This window comes from Stenella coeruleoalba, assembly GCF_951394435.1.
Source record: "Stenella coeruleoalba genome assembly, chromosome: 4".
NCBI lineage: Eukaryota > Metazoa > Chordata > Mammalia > Artiodactyla > Delphinidae > Stenella > Stenella coeruleoalba.
This window is the reverse complement of record NC_137149.1, coordinates 18,679,975-18,699,419: the sequence shown is the minus strand read 5'-3', so window position 1 is coordinate 18,699,419 and position 19,445 is coordinate 18,679,975. Positions and strand designations below refer to the sequence as shown.

The 19,445-nt window shown below is 39.0% G+C and overlaps 1 protein-coding gene across 5 annotated transcripts in view; it reads left to right on the top strand.

Annotated features, from left to right (window-relative positions):
* BBS12 (Bardet-Biedl syndrome 12) overlaps positions 1 to 19,147 on the top strand; it is a 94,858-nt gene extending 75,711 nt beyond the window's left edge. For 2 of the 5 annotated variants that reach the window (XR_013828031.1, XR_013828032.1), the window contains 3 exons: positions 10,953 to 11,127; positions 14,567 to 14,616; positions 15,656 to 18,040. The gene's annotated coding sequence lies outside the window, so the exon portion shown is untranslated. Of the gene's footprint in view, positions 1 to 8,865; positions 9,034 to 10,952; positions 11,128 to 13,606; positions 14,029 to 14,566; positions 14,617 to 15,655; positions 18,041 to 19,097 lie in introns of those variants that run through there. The other 3 variants (XR_013828030.1, XR_013828033.1, XR_013828034.1) reach the window with 3 other exon arrangements.
* Positions 19,148 to 19,445: the final 298 nt, after the last annotated feature.

Genomic DNA, 19,445 nt, shown 5'->3' with positions numbered 1-19,445 from the left:
TTTCCCTTCTGAGTCAGAGATTTTCTGGTGCCTCCTATGTCCCTTCTCCAGCCATCTCCATCCTGCTCTGTGCCCTGGGAGAGGGATCTGTATGGACTGCACCAAAGAGATCTATCTTGCCTTCTGTATTCCAGTTGGGGCCGGCCAATAGGAAACACTGGGAGGACACTGAAATAGAGGAGGGAGATGAGGTCAGAGATTTGTTCTCATAAACTCTCTTCACGTCACCAAGTTTGAGATGCCATTTATTTTTTGCAGGACCTGACTGCTACCACCATCCCATGACAGATAGGTTTCAGCTCCCATGCCAATTCTATCCATTGGTAGGCACTTCTGGGAGCGTCTTTTGTGAAGGATTCTAAGACCACGTCCAGGCTTTTAGTGATTGGTGGGTCATGATTGGTTGGGGAAGAGTAGCTCTCATGCCAAGGGTTGCCAGCCCTTGTTTTGCATCTTAACAATCATCTGGTGTCCAGATTCTCAGAAGATGTAAAGCCAGAGAGACAGAGATTTGTTACAAGCGGTCAATCTGGGAAAAATTCAAAGTGGCGGCTGACAGAGTAGCAGAAGAGGAGCCTGAAAGGAAAGCTTAAAAAATAAACAAACAAAAAAGCTAAACACAATGAGATTTCTGCTGAAATCCAGCCTCAGCTTGCTGGGGGGCCCCGGGGTGTGAGTGGCACCACAAAGTCGATGCTCCTTATAACTGTTGAACCAGCCCAAACTAGCCCTATCCTGTTTCTAAAAAGGTACTGAGTTGTTTTCAGAGACAGCAGAACAAAACCCGCAAGTCATGTGGCCAAAGCATGCCCAGAGGAGAAAATTTTGACCTAAAATAACATCTGGAACTAAAGTTCCTCCCTACGGAACCAAAGGACTGATGCATGACTGGAACCTGAACGCCGGAACGCTTTCAGAAGCAAAGGGTGCTGAAACAAGGGGGACAGGTTTTTGTACCCCGTGTCAGTCAGTCATTGGTTCCCTGGTTGGGTGGGTGGAGGCAGGGGGTGTGCAGTAAACCTCCCAAGTAGTTTTGGGCAGTTCCCTGGTGAGGGCAATTCTCTGGAGAAGGGTGGATCCACAAGCTACTATCAGCCAACACTCACAACAGCTGAGGGGGGTGTACTGGTCAAATAAAGGGTGTGGGGTGGGACCAACAGCGTCTAGTAGAGGGGGCTTCCAAGGTGGCTAGGCATCGGCCAGTGTCCTGGATACTTGTTCTCCTACCACTCTGTCATCCAGAGGTCTCTATTTATCAGCACTTACTGACACTGGTGGCGCACAGATATGCCATCCCATGTGGTGTTTAGGTGGTCATCATCAACTGAGATCTGGTAACTCATCTGATCCCCAGGTGTAGTCAGTGCTGTAGTCGCCCCTCTGAGTCCCAGCCCTGAGGCCCTGCAGTCTCTCTCCTCTCTCCCTCTCTCCCTCTCTCTCTGTCTCTCTGTCTCTCTGTCTCTCTGTCTGTCTCTCCCTCTCTCCCTCTGTCTCTCCCTCTCTCTCTCTGTCTCTGTCTCTCTCTCTGTCTCTGTCTGTGTGTGTCTCTCTCTCTCTCTCTCTCTCTCTCTCTCACACACACACACACACACACACACACACACACACACACCCCTCTCATCCCTCCTAGGGCCTGGAAGCACTGACTGCACGCTGCCCCTTTCCGGGTGAGTGAGGTGAGTAAGCCTGCACCAGGCTCTGTGTGGGTCTTATGAGGCTTCCGGCCATCCCAGAGCTCCATCTTAGGACAGGAGGCTCCCCATCTTGGCATTTTGAAAACTTGTCAGTAGAGTCTCTTCAGCTACCATCCAAGGTTTCAACCCCTAAGGAAGTGGGACATACGCCTTCTCTGACCCACATGCCATCCATGTGCTCTGAGGCACTTTCCACCCCTCTTCTGGGGCAATACTTTTCTACTCTCTGACCTGCTAGGTTCTTCAACTACTTTCTTTACAAGGTAATTTTTCTGTTAAACTTCATTAGGGGATTTTTTAATTGATACTGAAAACTAACTTTTTGGAACTGAAAAAACCTTTTCTCCCTCAAAAAGCCCTGATATATATATTTTTTTCTTTCACAGCTATTGTCTCAGCTCTGGGTTTCAAAAGTCTGTTCTTGAAACACAAAAGCTGAACAATAATTTTTTCTTTGTTTTTACATTCCTCCCTTAATAATGCTGATCCTCCCTGAGGCAACGATGCCTCAGACTAAATAATAGAGCCTTCGAAACAAGGAGGGTTTCAGAAGAGAGGGCACAACCTCGCCACAGCTGAGATGGGACTGCAAGACCAGAGGCACGGAAACGTGCAGCCGGCTTAGAGGCTCTGGAGGGATAAGAAGTTTTCTAAAAAGGAGGACTGTGCCAGAAAGGCAAATGAAAAGGAATGTGGAAAGAAATCAAGATGAGTTTTTAGAGGTTTCAGTTTCAGGCTTGGTAGGGAAATCCCTAGATCACTTCACCTCGCCTGGGGCTGCACCTCGAAGGGCATGTCCAGACTTGCAGGATCTGGACCCTGGAGAGGAGAATAAGATGGAAAAGAATAGGAAGAGAAACCACTTTAAATTTGTTCAAGATACTTAAAATAGGCAGCGATGAATATTTGGCCTTGGTCCAGATACACGAGCAAACATCCCAAATGTCTACTACTAGAGAAGAATTTAAAAGACATAAGAATTTAGTCCAAAATATGTCTGAGAGCTAGATAAAAAGAGTCATAATGGAACGAGTAAAAGGAAAATGTTAGTTTTCTTCACTGTAGGAAACAGAGATGAAGAGGGAATATTGTTCTGGTTTTAAAACTGGAATTAATGGTGTTAGGGCAGGCTGCCCCCAAATGTGCCAAAGTGGCATATTGATTATTTTGAATTACTTAAGAAACAGCCAATACAAGATGGACACTCTGACCCTCCTCTGTCTCCCTGAAAGCAGGAAATAAATCCCCCGTGTGAAAGGTACCCTCCCTGCACCAGGAGGTAGGGAGACATTCTTATCACCAGAGAGAGAGAAGTCAGTGCTCAGAAGGCTGTATAAACAACACTTGTTACTTTACTACCCCAAGCCCAAAGTTCTGTGTCTTGTCAGTTCTTCACAATTGTGTAGTTTCTTTGTCTAAAAAGTATAAAAGCTGCCTGCTCTGGTCATTTCTTTAGGTTCCATATCTATGAGACCTCTGAACACACAAAATTTAATTTGATTTTCTCCTATTTGTCTTGTGTCAATCTAATTATTATACCAGCCAAAAGAACCCAGAGGGTAGGGGAAAGTTTTCCCTCTTCAACAGTGGCATGATTGAAAATGGGCCCAGTAATCTAAATAAAACGTACAACTATCCATTGTGTTCCAGAAACTTACCAGAGTAAACTAAGGTTTGGGCACATAATTCCTCTTGGTTTCAGATATTTGGGTCAAAGAAGCATTTGTAAATTTTTAAAGTATTTTTGTCTGTTTATAAATAACTGACAGAGTTTGTTTTTCACTTTTTGGTCTTTTAATTGATAATTTATTATCAATCATCTCCGAATTGGTTTATAGTTGATAATCAGATTAACATTTACTGAGAACTTATTATATGCACTTTACATATAATAACTCATTTAATTATCACAAAAACTGTGAGATGGATTCCCATTTTATAGCTGAGGAAAAGTTAATTAAGCAAATACTATGTACCAGGCACAAAGTGCTTTGTATGTAGTATCTCATTTAACCCTTAAATAAAAAAATAACTATTGTTACCAAACCAAACTTGGGTCCGCTTGCCTGCCACGCAGCAAAACCAATCTAATGATACCAGGTTGTTATGAAGGAAAGTACAGGATTTATTTGCCGGGCACCAAACAAGGGAAATGGGCAGCTCACACTCAAAAGACCCGAACTCCCTATTGGCTTTCAGGCAAGGGTTTTTAAAGGCAACATGTGGATGAGATTTACGGCTCCTGGGCTTTCTTCTGATTGGTTGGTGGTGACGTGACAAGGTGATGTTTCAGGAATCTAAATCATCAACCTTCTGGTTCCAACCGGTCTGGGAGCTAGTGCTGGTGCTCAGAATGTAGTCACCATCCTTCACCTGGACAGAGGTCTTTGTTTCTACAAAACAACTCAAAGATACGCATCAGATTGTTATGTATATCTCTTGAGAAACTAGGACTCTGTTTCATTGCTGAACTATTGTTTCTTGACTGCTTTTCCTTTGTTTCTGAATTCCCTCACTTTCCTAATTAGTAACTACTTGAGTTTGCTCTTTGAACTGAGGGAAGGTCTAGAAGACTAAAGCCTTCTTTTACAAACAAGAAAACATGGAGCACAGGGGTTTTTGTACCCGGGAGGGCCCTGCAGAGTCCTGCTTGGTTTCAATCCCCTCTTTTCTTTGATACCCCTCAATCCTGAGGGGGACAGGGATGGGGCAAAAAAGGGAATAAAGTTTTAGATAGAGAGGTTTGTCATAAACTCAGCAGGGGAACTCGATTTTAGGGGGACTCAGTTTCACTATGAGAGTCTATTATTTTCCCCATTTTATAGATGAGGAAATTGAAATTCAAATAGATGAATTTGTTTTAAGGTGATACAATTAGTAAGTGATGCAGGAAGGATTTTAACCCAAGCCTACCTATTAACCCAAATGTAATGTTAGAAAGCTAGAAATAATCTATGTTTAATAGGTAGAAATAATCTATATGTTCAGTAATAAGTAATTAGTTAAATAAGTTAATGGTACATCCATAAAATTAAATATTATGCAGGCATTAAAAACAATGCTGAACATATACCATATTGACATATAAAACAAACTTTTCAGCTGAGAAAAGTAGATAACGTAATATGCACCTGTGATTTCATTTTAAAATATATAAAAATAAAAACATGCATACTTTCTTAGAAAGGAGTGATGGAAGTTAAATGAAAATGCAGGGACCCTTGTGAAGGGTAGCAAAGTATGCCACCCCAAAATATGCCTCTTTGACACAGGGATTATTACCTTAAACTGATTATTTTTGAGAGCCTGCAGACACAGCAGAAGCTCTAAAACAGAGAAGTTACCCTTTTGTAAGGGACATTTGCATTTATAAAGGAAACCTCTGTGCCTCTCAGTACCAGGAATCCCAGGTTGACTAAATCACAAGAGAATCTTACTAATAATAGAGAAGGCACAGACGTCAATCTGCATAACAAATTTTACCCTTGTTTACCTGGCTTTTCCTGGTAACTTCCCATAACTGGTCTCTCCCTGTCTTTAGCAGAAGATGGAATTTAAGGTAGTGGCTTGGGCCATCTGGAGAGTTACTCATTTTCCCTGGGTATCTTCCACATATACATGACGTATACATGTTAATAAATTTCTGTTTGTTTTTCTCTCTTGTTAACCTGTTTTTTATTAACAAGGGGGCCTCAACCAAGAACTCAAAAGGGTAGAGGGAATGTTTTTTTTCCCTCCCCTACACTTGTTCAACAATTGCCAAGAATTTCAGGATGGTGACAGCAGGGCATTGAACCAAGTGCAGGAGCCTTCTGGGTGCAGGGCTCTGTGTGACTGCACGGGTCACATGCCCATGCAGCTGGCCCAGTTATAAGTACTCGTTACTTTCTTCTTTTTGCTTGTGAAAGGAATCAGCACATACCACCCCAAAATATGCTACTTTGGCATAAGGATTATTTTGAGCTGAAGGCAATTGAGAAGAGGTGACACAGGAAGAACTCTTTGCCTCCCCCTTTCTACCTAAAACCGGGGCATAAATTTCCCTTTGTAAAGGTGATATAAATTTCCATTTGTAAATGTGCTTTCCTCTCCAGGAAGAGGAGAAATATAGCTCTTATCTGCCTAACTAAACAAGTTTTGTCTCCCATATATTTCCTAGTCATCTTTCCACAGTTTACTACCCACAGAGGCCCCAAACCCCTTTTCCTTTGCTCACTTCTCCACAATTTATTACCCTGTGTTAAAAACGATACAGACATGAGTCCACTGGTTTAACGGATTCTTTGGGTTTTCACTTTTATCTTGAAGCCCCTGTGCATGTGAAAATATTAACATCTACAAAGAAACACACAGTTTTTCTCCTATTAATCTATCTTTTCTCAGTTTAATTGTAGGCTCCCAGATACAAAACCTGAGAGGTTAGAAGAAAATGTTTTCCCTTTCCTACACTTATCAGTATTACATTGCTTGTATGACCTGCTTTGGTAATAAGAAAAAGAAAATAAAGTAATAAAAGAAAGGGCATCAATTATGGTGATGGGAGTTTTGGAATATATACATATAAATGTAGGTATACATACACATATATGTATAGATAGATAATTTTTTTTCCTAAATGCCTGCCTTCATTCCTTCCTTCTTTCCTTCATTCTTTCTTGCTTAAATAATTTGGTACTAAAGCCAGTAGGTGAAATTGAGCAAAAGTAAGTATCCACATTGGACAGTGGGTGCTAGTGGCCCAGTGCAAGGAGGTGGTTCCTGAGAGGGATGAGAAAGGCCTTTGCATGGAGTGGGGTTGTAGCGATGGCGTGGCATGTGCGCCCACGCAAGATAGGGACAGCATCCGTACATGTGGGCAATTGCAGAACGAGGTGAGTGGATGCCCACTCAGGGGGCAGTGGGGATGAGAAGAGACTGATTACCTTGGGGGTTGATCCAACAAACAAATATATTGGGGTTATGGGGGCCAGGCTTCTCCCTCTTAGAAAAAGGATTTACGAATATGGAAAGGGAGGAAACTGGAATAAACCCTGAAGTATGTAAAATCAGAATTGGATATATCAGTCATTTTGTGTTTGTGTTTTCGATAGTATATGTATATAGGTGTGTGTGTGTGTGTGTGTGTGTGTGTGTGTGTGCAGATATATATGCCCTAGCTCTTTCCATTGAGAGAACCTAAGGGCAATGCCATTGCAAAAACATTGAGAATACCTACTGTTCAGATCTGTTACTAAATACCATTCTCTGCAAAAAAATAACAAAAGAAAAACAGACAGACAAACAAAACAAAAAAAAGCCCAAAGCTCTTTGAAGATATACTTGATTCCAGGGCTGGGGTTGGAAAAGTATAAGATAAGCCTGGAAAATTTTTGTGTGTGTGCCAGAAAGTACAGAAGTGTTCAAAGAATGATGAGAATATGTCAAAAGAACTGAAAGCCAGCCTAAAGGGGCTAGGCAAATCCGGGACAATTTGAGGGTCAGTAAACAACAATAGAAACAGATATTGCCTACTGAATAAATTAAGCAACCAAGAGTTCATACTAATATACAAAAATGAATGAATGAATGAGAAGAAAAAGCTTTTCCTTACAGTATACAACACTATATATATATAATACTCACTAATAAATGTGGAAGGAATGATGGATTTAGGAAATCACCATCTGGCATCATAGTTGAAAATCTTCCAAGGCTTCTAGACAAAGAACAAAACTTTCAAAGGCAATTGATAATGGAAAGATAACTAGACTAGTAATAGACTTCTTATCTGTAACCTTGGTTGAATCAGACAATTTGCATTTATATTTACAGACCACTGGCAATATCCCTCTATCAAGGGAAGTTCTCATCCCCATGTGAGAGCAAAGTAAAGAAGCTTTGGAGTGTTGCAGAGGCTCCAAAAATATCCTACCTGTGTACCTTTCTGAGAAAATTTTCTAACCAAATGAAAATCAAATCTCATGATAGGGAAGATGAAAAGTTCAGGAAACATTGATGAACAATGAATTTCATAATATTTACAATTATATCTAAATGGAATATGACAGTTAACTGGAGATCATACTCTGGTAAGAATTTTGAAACAGGAGATTCTATGAGGAAAAACTTGATGACTGTCTGGGTTTGAAATCCTATAATTATCTCATACAAACTCAAGATTTGGGCTTCCCTGGTGGCACAGTGGTTGAGAGTCCGCCTGCTGATGCAGGGGACACAGGTTCGTGCCCCGGTCCGGGAAGATCCCACATGCCATGGAGAGGCTGGGCCCGTGAGCCATGGCCGCTGAGCCTGCGCGTCCGGAGCCTGTGCTCCGCAACAGGAGAGGCCACAACAGTGAGAGACCCACATACCGCAAACAATAGGGAAGGTATGGGCAGTCAAATGTTCTAAAGGTTTCATTTCAGTGGAAGAAGTGGAGAAGTATTAAGCTAGTAATAGAGTGTGGTAGGAAGGCAAAGTTGTTACTTATTTTTTGATCCATCGATAGAAAGATGTAATTATTACAGTTGGGAAGACAACTATTAGTAAAATTGAAAAAATGTATGTCTGGTAGGGAATGAGCAAGTTGGAGGACATTATTTAATTTTCACATATCCATAGAAATATAAAAATAACTTCTAAAGCCAGGAAAGTTATGAGTAGCAGAATGGAAATCCAATTTATGAGTGGAGGAGAAACAGATAAAAAGAAACCTTATCAATCTAATAAGAGTGAGGAAAAGAGAGAAAAGAAAGTATACAAATGTACAATGAAGTGGAAGAAATAAAATTAAGTCTATAAATTTTCACTACCATTGTGAAATTCTCCTATCAAAAGGCAAAAACTCTCAGATTGAGTTTGAAAATCAAATTCGATTATATTCTGTATCAGGCAGGGCCTCAGTAAGATGACACATTGGAAACAGGATAATTTGAGAAAGGCCTCCTCTGGAAGGTGTGCATGGGGAGTGGAAGTACAAGGCATAGTGTGATACTGGGTGAACACCAGCAGGGCTGTTCCCACTCCGAGGCCCAAAAGGACAAAGGGAGGGTGGGATTCCCAGAACCTGGAAAGAAAGAATCATGTAGAGTAGGACACCCAGAGAGGAGCAGTGACTCTTAGTTGAAGGTCATAGAGGTGACATCACAGGAAGGAGTCAAGAATTAACTTCAGTCTCCCTCCCTTGATTTAGCCAGAGAGCAAGGGAAGAAGTTGGTGTGGTCCCTACAAGTCAGCCCTTTTGCAGGGACCAGAAGGGTGAATAGTGGGTCCAGAGGAGCAAGCAGACAAGATACTTGCCACACATACTGTTTACAAGCACTAGACCAAAATTAAAGCAACAAGGAAAACTTTGAAGAAAGGAAAGGTATGTAATAGTAATAGGATGTTAATAGGATTTTCCTATTACCCAGAAGTTGTGAGATTTATGCTAGACCCAATGCTGGGGAGCAGATGGAGACAAATGTTCTCCCATAAGAGAACTATCTGGAAGTCAAGCTGCCAGAATATCCCGGCAGGACTTCCTAATGGGCACATCAGCCAGTACCCTCCTCTCCCTAGTCTGTGTAAAGAAAGATTTGGGGATGGGGAAGAGTGATGTTTAGGCCTTAAGGAAAACAATATTCCTGGAGAGAAGCACTTGAGGAGATGCACAGAGATTGTAAATGAGGTGACTTGTGTCCAGTTCCTTGGCTGGATGCTTGCTGAGTTGCAGAACACACAGGTATGGTCAGGTGATGCCACCAAAGTAATGCATACAGAGAGTTCTTGGGAGAGTAATGTGATCTCCTGAAGTATGGGGCATACCAGAACATGGACACTGTGTCTACTTCTGGCCTGGAGAATCTTGAAGATGGCCACTGAATGACCCATGCCATCAGGGCTTGAAAGAACAGTGGTGAAGTGTAACCAGGAAGAAGATGAGGCAACCGTCCTCCCATCCCAAGTCCAACTTGATGTGACATGATATTACGGAGGATCTTATACTTTTTCCATAGTAGATAGAATACCAGCCACTATATCATTGGATAGTTATACCACATTTTAAATGACTTCTCTACAATCTACATGGACAAACAATTCATACAAAGGCTACTGGTAAATTAGGTACATGAAGTGCTTAACCAAAGCAGTATTTGTAACAATGGTAAAATACCATCTAAATGGCCCAAAATAGTGGATGGTGAAATGAATTATACACGTATCAACTAGATGAAATTTAATTCTTAAAATAAGAATTCTTTAAATTGTGTAGCAAGATAGGAAATTATACTGTTAAGCAAGGAGAGTAGCATAAAAAAAATATTCCTAGTCTATGATTGGAACAGGGTAAAAAAGGGCATACACCAATGAGCAAATACAAAAAGCAAGCACAAATAAAACAAGAACTGATGTCTTAGGCTAGTGGAATGTGGATGAAGTCTTTTTTGCAGTCATCACTTCTGTTGTCATACAGTTGCTTAAGCAATAAATGAAATCAAGGGCTCAAAACAGAGAAACAAATGGGTGGAAGCAGAAGAAGCAACAATTAGACAACCCTTGAGGAATTTTGCTTTAGAGGGAAGCAGAAAATGGGGTGGTACCTGGAAAGGTCTGGGCCAAGGGAAGGGAGGGACTTTTATGAAGTTAGGGAAAGAGCTACATATTTTTATGCTGATCATATTTTTATGATCTACTGGGAAGGAGCAAAACTGATGCTGGGGAACAACCCTTCAGCAAGGGAGAGGAAATGTGAGCCCATATTCAGGTGGAGGTGGGCACGGGGCAGGTCAAGGGCCACATAGAGTACATGGGAGCAGATACAAGTAGGTTGGCTGTTTGATGGTGGGAAGTTGAGGGAATTCTATTCTAATTGATTCCATTACCTTCAGTGAAATAAGAAGCAAAAGGAGGAGTCAACTAAGAATGGGGTTTGTTGGAAGTTTAAGATAAAAGGAGAAGTGTGAAATGGTCTCAGAGGTTGAAAGTGTTAAGCAACCGAGGCAATATGGTAGAATTCCCTGAGAAAACTGAGGGTCTACTTGAGGTTTGGGCAGTAACAGGTCTTATTGACATATCCTGTGCAAGACACCCTATCTCAACTATATGATATCAACGCCTTGAACACATGGTCTTTCTTTTTGCTGTGTCTCTTAAAGAGTTCAGTTTCGGTGCCGTAAATTGCTAGTATCCTCCCTTTTCATTTTATGTGTGAACAATGATGTTGAAAGTACACTTGCAAGCAGCTGTCTTGAAGTATCAACTTCCATTTACTCTTTGAAAATTTTATCATTATACCAGAACATCTTCTGGAAATATCAGAATGAGCTGATCTTAGGCACTGACGCCATCACCCATCAGAAGCCATGACCCGTGATTTATGGGTGTGAATTAGATCGTAGACTCTCAAGAGAATTGACACCCTCAGCAACTGCAAAATGAAGAAATCTGTGTCATTTTGCTCAGGATGAGTGAGGTAATTTTTTTTTTTTTTTGGTTTTGTTTTTGTTTTTAATGTGATGGCTTTAAGTGAAAACAGGGTGACACAAATTGCATGACTAGCTCCTCTCAAAAGTTAGGTATTTTTTGCAGCCTACACACTGATGTCACTAACAGTACTTAATACCAGTGAGGTGGATATGATTGCACAGTGGGATTTATTCAAAGTGTATCAGGAAATGGGGGAGAAAAGTGAACACATTAAGAGGAAAAATAAATTTAAATTAAGTGCTTATAATAATTGACCAAGAAAAACGGTCAATGAATATTTTATCTTTTGTTCCTTTAAAAATCCATGTCGTATGGAAATGTGATGAGCAGAAAAGAACAATTAAAAGGTACAGGTACCTGACTGGCTTTTCCTGTCTCTTTCCCCAAATGTCAGGCTCATAGGAACCCCTATGGTCCACCTCTGTGCAGATGAAAATCTTTCCTTTCCAGACTAAAAGTCAAAATTCTGAATATTTATAGCCTGAAGTTATTGTCTGTGAATCTGGTAACTTGGACCAGAGAGTGTTGCTTTGAACACTGGTATTTTAGGCACTTTCCAGATAACATTGAAATGACCTTTTCTTAGCACTTGCCAAACTTATGAAAAAATTTAAAAATTTAAATTAAAACAGTAATTTAGTGAACTGACATTTTTTGCACATCAAGGTGATGCCCGAGTTGATACCCAAAGTGAATATGGAAAAAAGAGGGACTCTCATCATGCTTTCAGGAAAAGTGTAAACTGACACAACTTTTTCAAACAAACTTGATAAAATGTACCCCAAAGTCTTAAAACATTCATTTATTTAATCAGAAGTATTTATTTATTGAGTGTCTTCTATATCAAGGGCTGGAAATTATATTCTATCAGTGAGTGAATAGACATTACACAAATAATTAGAAGTGCAATGAGCCCCATGAAAGGGAAATCAAAAGGACATAAGAGCAAAGAATTAGTCCTAAGAAAGTAATTAGAATTATACAGTAAGATATCATTTAAACAGTGAGAACTACCTAAATGTCCACAAGCAGTGGATTAAGTAAATTATTGTATATCCATGCAATGCAATAATACGATGGCATTAAGAATAAAGCTACAGAAAAATACTTAATGACATGTAGAAATGTTCATAATATACTGGTTAATGGAAAATGTTATAAAAATGTGTCCAGTATGACCCAATTTGGTAAAAACTAAACTATTTATAGATCTCTATCCTTATCCATCATCTATGAAGGATACACCAGAAAATGTTAGCATTATAATTGCTGGCTAGGGATATTACAGCAATACTTTCTTCTTTGTGCTTATCTTCATGAACATTCTTGTAGTTGTAAGAAATAATAATAGTAATAAGTATATAATTGGGCATGGGGTAACTGATATTTGAGAGAGAAGACCTAAGGAGTGTATTATTCAACTGTTCTTCTAAATTACGTAAAATCTGTTCTTGTATTAAATTAGATCAACAGAATACTGTGTTTCTGAAATACATTTTTAAAATCCTCTACAGAAATGCTTTCACCAAGTTACAACTGAATGTTGAACTTGGCTTTATTAAGGAAATCTGAAGAATATTTTCTTAATCTTTGGTGAAATTACAGTTCAAAATATTGGCCCTTACGTTACTTACTGCTCCCTTTATAAAGAGCCACTTAACAGGTTTCTAAGAGAATTGATGCCAGGAAAGAGTTAACTTTTCCGTGAGCTCTTATCAAATAGCACACATTTTAGAACACAACTTATTTCCCTTATTGCCTTGTCTGCCAGGAAGATTAGAGCTAAATTCAGTGATCGATTAATGTAAAGATCCAGCTCCTGGTACAATTAGTACTGTCCTTTTAAGTGACATGTGTTGCTCATTTTTATAATTTTAAGCTCTTCTGTCTTTTAATAGGCAAGTCCCCTCAAATTGTTTTTCTAAATAGACATGTAAGGTAGAGAGATGTCCAGATGCTCTATAATAAATAAACAGGAAAAATTGGAAATTAGTACTCATTTGCTGTTCGTACATATACATAATGCTAAAGTTTTTAAATAGTTGTCCTTATAATAATATTATTGATTGTTTTTCTAACTATGTTTGCCTTTTACATGGATAGTGAAAACATTAACTTTATCTCAGCCTATTTGAATTGCAATGGTTTTAAATAGAATCTTTAAAATAACTTCATTATTCTATTAGTTAACTACTGGTCAGAATGTTAGTTTTTCAGACAGCACATTGTTTTGGACAGTTTAAATTAATGAAATGCATTTTCCGATCATAGAAGGAATATTGAGAGAACACTTGAAAATTTCAAGTCTAGTCAACACTGGTTCCAGTTTTTTTGTTTTTTTTTTTAATCACTACTCCTTTCTGTATTACTTTTGTGAGAAGACCTTAACACTAATTTGAAATGAAATTTTGTATTCTCCTAATGACTAGGGACTGAAGTGTTTAAATAACCTTTTTCATCCCCAGGGAGATGACTGCTGTAGGTCAGTCTTGAGGTCATTGGCTGAAGAGTTACAAAGAAAGTCATAGTTTTGGCTGAAGATATAGTAAATTGGACTACGATAAAGCTGATGCTTCCTCTGAGATGAAAGAGAAAAATATTCAATCCTCTCCTCTGAACATAAATAAACACTGGCTATAGTTAGCCAGTTTGGGTGGGTTGGAGTTTAAAATATTTCTAAATTTGGTACACATTACCATATGTAGTCAGGTTAAAGCTACTGATGTCTGGGAACATTTCTGGGAAAACAGAAGTATATCCAAGAAAAGATAAAGAATCTTAGAACTGTAGAGATGGAAGCCCTATGGTGGTCCATTCTCCTGTGTCTAGAAAGGCTGACAAAGAGTCCATAATAAGTAGAAACTCTCTTTGGAGAACTGAAGGAAGAGTGTTTCTGCAGTTTCTTGCTGTAATGAACTTTCATTCAGCCTTTGCATAAAAGAACCTGATGAAAAGTGGGAATTTGCATGATTATGGTAATCAGTGTTACCCTATCTTGAAAACTCTGTCTTGTCAATGTCCCCTTAAGATATTAATGTTCCAGGGCTTCCCTGGTGGCGCACTGGTTGAGAGTCCACCTGCCGATGCAGGGGACACGGGTTCGTGCCCCGGTCCGGGAACATCCCACATGCCGCGGAGCGGCTGGGCCCGTGAGCCATGGCCGCTGAGCCTGCGCATCCGGAGCCTGTGCTCCGCAACGGGAGAGCCCACAACAGTGAAAGGACCGCATCCCAAAAAAAAAAAAAAAAAAAAAAAAAAAGATATTAATGTTCCATATGTGATGTATTCAAAGTTCAGAGAAATTGTACCCTCTTATCTGCTTACTAAACATCTATTAATGAAGCCCAGTTATGGTAGTTTTGGGGGCAATTATTTACCCTATTGGTTTCTACTAATCATGTGATCTTTTATGTTTCTTTTTTCAGTATACCAACAGCAATGATGACCTTTATTTTCAAATCATGGACAATCAGAGGTATAGGTTTACACGGGGATTGTAGGCCTGGGATGAGGCCATTGAATTTTTAACTTCCATGTGGTATTTTTTACGTGACTTTTTTCTAAGCCAGATTCTGCCATGCTATACTTGCTCAATTTATTCTTTTTTTAAACTTAGGAGCAGAACTTTACTATATCTACTAATTTTACCTTAATCCTTCTAAGTTGTAGAAAGGCTTTTAAGTTTTAATTTTATCATCTGTACTACTAATTAGCATTTCCAGCTTTATGATGCTGAAACTTTAGCAAGAATGGCGCCTCTGTGAAGGCACGAGCGCTGTTCACTGGTCAGAATGTAACACAGTACAGTTACTTTGGAGGTGAATTTGGCAATGTATTTTAAAATTAAAGTTGAAAATGCAGGAACCCAATAAATCCATCACTAGGTAACTCTGGAGAAAAAGTTAAATATATGCACATGGAGATACGTACAAAGATGGTCATCGCAGCACTGTTTGTAGTGGCCAAGACTTGTGTAAAACCTAAATGTACATCAGTCAGGAAATAATTTAGGACTCTGGAATACTCTGTAGCCATTAAAATAAACAAGGTAGATCCATGTTTAGTTATCATGGAAAGAATTCTAAGACATACACTGAGCGAAAACACAAGTTACTGAAAGTTAGGGAAACGTGATACCATTTATGTAAAGATACATACACTCATACTAAATAACACTGTATCTTTTCTATGGTACACATATGCATGTAAATGCACAAAGAAAAATCTGAAGTGATACCCCCCAAACTGAGAAAAATGGTTTTATCTGGGAAGAAGAAGGAAGTGACTGGGATTGGGGGTGGAGTCCAAAGGATACTCTCACCATTATCTGTAATGCTTGCATTTTTCACAAAGATATTGTATAACTTTGTATTATTGTACAAAGTTAATTTTTAACCAGTTAAAACCCAACAACAAAAAGAATGAAAAGAAACCTAATTCAAGGTGTCAATAAAAATGTTTAAAAGGAAAACATCCTTAAGCTCACATTAAAAAAATACTCCTTCATTTTATAGAAATGGTAAATGAAGAAATAAGAAACCAATTATAAGACATTAGCTGCCTGAGAAAGTCCAGGAACATCTTCTCACTGGAAGATTCTCAACATGTCCTTGTGGACATTTGGGGAATGGGCACCAAATCAATCCATGCTCTCTCCTGTTCCGTGATGTGGCCTATTTCTGGGCCCTCATCCCTTCATATTCAGTATGAATTTTGGTTTTATCTCTTATAATGGAACTGAAAATTAAAATACCTCAGAGTCCAACTTTGAGGAGCGAGGCAATAAGTGGATGAAGGGATACCTACAAAGATCTTCTCTCAAAATACAACTGCAGCCACTTTCCAATGGGGAGGATAAGATGGAGTGCAGAAGTCAGCAGAGAGCTGTCCCTGGAATCCTACAGGACATGGCCAGAGACGACACAGGGCATCTTTATTTCATGGACACTGCATTTACTTTCTGGTTTTTATTGAGGAATTTTACCTCAAATTATTATATTTTTCTCATTACATATGTTTTCAAATAAATAGGAAAAATTAGTACATGCATATGGTTTAAAAAAATCAAGTAGTACAAAAACAGTACAATGAGAAGTCTTCCTTTAACTGCAGATTCCAGTCCCTAGAGGCAGACACTCCTGAAATATTCTGTCTATAAAAGCACGTATTGGGTTGGCCAAAATGGTCATTCGTTTTTTTTCTGTAAGATGCCTCTAGTAGCACTTAGTTGTCTTTAACTTCATTCGAAACAATTTCGTTAGATTGTATTGTGACAGCTGTCGTATCAGCGTGTATTTTAAAAAAATTATCAATATTGGTGAATTTTTGTGTAGCCCTTTTAATATTGAAGTTGGAAGAAAAAAGCAACATTTTCGGCATATTATGCTTTCTAATTCCAAGAAAGGTTAAAACGCAACTGAAACGCAAAAAAAGATTTGTGCAGTGTATGGAGAAGGTGCTGTGACTGATTGAATGTGTCAAAACTGGTTTGCTGGAGATTTCTCACTGGACAATGCTCCACAGTCTGGTAGACCAGTTGAAGTTGATAGTGATCAAATTGAGACATTAACTGAGAACAATCAATGTTACACCACGCGGGAGATAGCTGACATACTCAAAATATCCAAATCAAACGTTGAAATCATTTGCACCAGGTTGGTCATGTGAATCACTTTGATATTTGGGTTCCTCATAAGTTAAGCGAAAAAAACCTTCTTGACTGTATTTCCGCATACAGTTCTCTATATACATAATCTACATAACGAAAACGTTCCGTTTTGAAAACAAATTGTGATGGGCAATGAAAAGTGGATACTGTCCAATAATGTGGAATGGAAGAGATCATGGGGCAAGTGAAATGAACAACCACCAACCACGCTAAAGGCTGGTCTTCATCCAAAGAAGGTGATGTTATGTATATGGTGGGATTGAAAGGGAGTCCTCTATTATGAGCTCCTTCCGGAAAACCAAACGATTAATTCCAGCAAGTACTGCTCCCAATTAGATCAACTGAAAGCAGTACTCGATGAATAGTGTCTGGAATTAGTCAACAGAAAATGGATAATCTTCCATCAGGATAACGCAAGACCACATGTTTCTTTGATGACCAGGCAAAAACTGTTAGAGCTTGGCTGGGAAGTTCTGATTCATCTTCTGTATTCACCAGGTATTGCACCTTTGGATTTCCATTGATTTCAGTCTTTACAAAATTCTCTTAATGGAAAAAAATTCAATTCCCTGGAAGACTGTAAAAGGCACCTAGAACAATTCTCTGCTCAAAAAGATAAAAAGTTTTGGGAAGATGGAATTATGAAGTTGCCTGAAAAATGGCAGAAGGTTGTGGAACAAAAGGGTGACTATGTTGTTCAATCAAGTTCTTGGTGAAAATGAAAAATGTTATCTTTTGTTTTTACTTAAAAACCAAAGGCATTTTTCTGCCAACCCAATATATATTGCAGGCATATGCATGTTTTCCCTTCATGAAAATGGAAGCATGCTAAACACATTGCAATATGCCTTACATTTTTCACTTATTTTCTACTTTTTCAGTATACCTAGATCATTCCACAGCCATGTATATAGATTGACTTCATTAAAAAAAAAAACTGCAATAGTTCTTTATAAATTGCATCTGGCAATGATGGGCTCTCAAAAAACATTAAATGAATGACTCCACATAGTTTCTTTCATAAGCCTCTAATGAAGACCATTTTATTGTTTATTTCCAGTCTTTTGCAACCACAAGCAAAGCTGAAGTATATATGTTCACACATCTTTGTGCATGTGTGTGAATATGTCTGTAGGATAAATTCCTAGACAAGAAATTGCTGAATTAAAAGATACACTTATTTCAAATATTGAATGCTATTGTTGATCGATCTCCCACCAGCAGTGAAAGAGAGTACCTGTTTCCTTCAACTCTCTAATCCTATATGTTAAACTTTTTGACTGTACCCATCTGAGAAATAAAACAATGTATTTCTTTCCCTCGAATGTTTTATATTTTGTTTATATATTTTAAAAGGCTTCTTTATGTAAAAATTATGTATTAATCTATATATTTTATTTATATTTCTTTTTCTATGAACTACTTGTTCATGTTCCTTTGCCAGTGAGTCGTTTCTCACTGATATTTAAGGTCTGTCTGTTTTTTAGTTTAACTTTGATGCCACAGATACTGCATAATTTCCCAGTTTGTCATTTATCTTTTTTTTTTTTTTGCGGTACGCGAGCCTCTCACTGTTGTGGCCTCTTCCGTTGCGGAGCACAGGCTCCAGACGCGCAGGCTCAGCGGCCATGGCTCACGGGCCCAGCCGCTCCGCGGCATGTGGGATGTTCCCGGACCGGGGCACGAACCAGTGTCCCCTGTATCGGCAGGCGGACTCTCAACCACTGCGCCACCACGGAAGCCCTGTCAATTATCTTTTGACTTGGGTTTAGAGCAGGGAGGGGGACAGCACTAGTGGTGGATACTTGTGTTAAATTTATATAATTGAAGGGTTTGTTCATATAGCTTTCCCCAAACCAAGGAGCAGTCTGTCCCAAAGGTAAATTCAGGTTCCTGCTTCTTACACAGTTGCTTTAAGATGACAGGGGTTTTTTTCTGCTAGTTTTTGCACATTAAAAAAAAAAAAAAAGTGCCTTGAATTGACGGTCAGGATGTCCCCTTTACACTAATGTCAAATAAGAACAAATGGACAATGATATTCGAATCTCTCTAATCTGAGCAGACCACACAGAAGACAAGGAATAGCAGGGTCTTTCTGTAAGGGGCTATCTTTGAAATAATATTTATTATTAACAACAATTTATTTGAATGAAATTAATATAAGGAAGGCTGAGCTCCTCTGATTCAATAGCTTTTTCATCCAACTCTTACTATAGGGTTGAGCTAATTAAAAAACATAGAACATATGAATAAACCTAGTTACTTCTAGCATCCCTCTCTTTTCAAAGGTAAAAGAACAAGTCCTTGCGGTTGTCCAGTGGCCCTCAGGGAAGCCCAAGATAATTTAAAGGTAAAAGACATGAAGTTTTTATTTTTCTGAATTTAGGAGTTGATCTTGGGAAGGCAAAATCAAAGCCTATGAGAGGAGACTGGTCACTTGATTAATATGGTCACAGACATCTGAAAATAGTGCATGATTGTAGCTTGACTGTCTATGTAGAGTGACAATACACTATTTAAAAATAAGCTGACCGAAGGTGACGTAATTAAGCCTTGGCTATTTCAGGAGCTTCGGTGTGTTCCTTGTTTATTTACCTGTTTTTAAAAATCAAGGACACAAAATCCACATAAAGCAC